Genomic DNA, 1,086 nt, shown 5'->3' with positions numbered 1-1,086 from the left:
AGCGGGGAAAGATCTGTGGAGCGCCACCGCATTGCAATAGAGGCTGGTAATGCAGGTTACCGTGTCATTGAATGCTTGTAATAGCGCCTCTGTTGTGCACCCTGCAGGGCTATTTAAAGGGTGGTTTTAGAAGTCCCATCTCATGTTTACTGCCCAATAACCGTCAACACATTGTCCTTCAAAACCTATTCTTGATTTCACATCAAGAATAGATGTGGCATATGATGCTTCTGCCATCTGCTAAATATTTTTAACTAATATTCTGCAGTTCCGGTTTAAGATATACTGTGAAAGTGCTGTTTCACACTAACTTATTTAAATTCAATACCAGGGCCAGCCCAAGCCTTTATGGGGCCCTACGCAGAGTTTGATTTGGGGGACCCCGCCACCGCTGCATTGCAATATGGCCTCTTGACTAGTACTACTGCCTGAGGGGCAGGGGCATAAAAAGTAAATAAATAAATAAAAAGGGCATCAGTGGTATGTGGCAGGGCAGAAGTGTGACTAAAGTTGTGATGCATTTATGGTGACACAGCTCCAATTGCTGGTCTAGATTAAAATTGTACAGCAACTATTACAATTGTAATGAAAACACACAGGAAACTATTTGAAAATTTGAATGCACATAGACGCCAAATAATTTTCTAGCGTGCAGGGCAGCTAATGTGATACTGCATCGCATTTTGTCCACTGGAGGGTCACCCCAGAGTGCACTTTATCACATTTTGTCCACTAGAAATGCATCCTAGAGCAGTTCTCAACTTATTTGAGTTGTGATCCCCCAGAATAATCAGCTTGGCCTTTGCAACCCCCACAAAAAAATCCATATTGCAGAAAGTCAGGGGGATATTTCCAAAGCTTGAGACACTGACACCTTGCATTTCTCAGTTGATGGTGCTGCTGTCTGACTTTCAGCTGACCCACCTTGCGACACAGTCTCCATTTCCTGTCCAGTCTCCCGTTGGCCGCCCGAGACTTGAGCTGGAATATTTTTCTGGGAAGTTAAAACTCCATAGCAGTTGCTTCATGTAATAACTAGCAAAACTGTCTGCAGCTCCTTGGCTTGGCTTTAGGCTTTCACAATAA

The sequence above is a fragment of the Lutjanus erythropterus genome, chromosome 12 (genome assembly GCF_056507025.1).
Source record: "Lutjanus erythropterus isolate fLutEry1 chromosome 12, fLutEry1.hap2, whole genome shotgun sequence".
NCBI classification, from domain to species: Eukaryota; Metazoa; Chordata; class Actinopteri; order Lutjaniformes; family Lutjanidae; genus Lutjanus; species Lutjanus erythropterus.
This window is presented reverse-complemented; position numbering follows the sequence as displayed.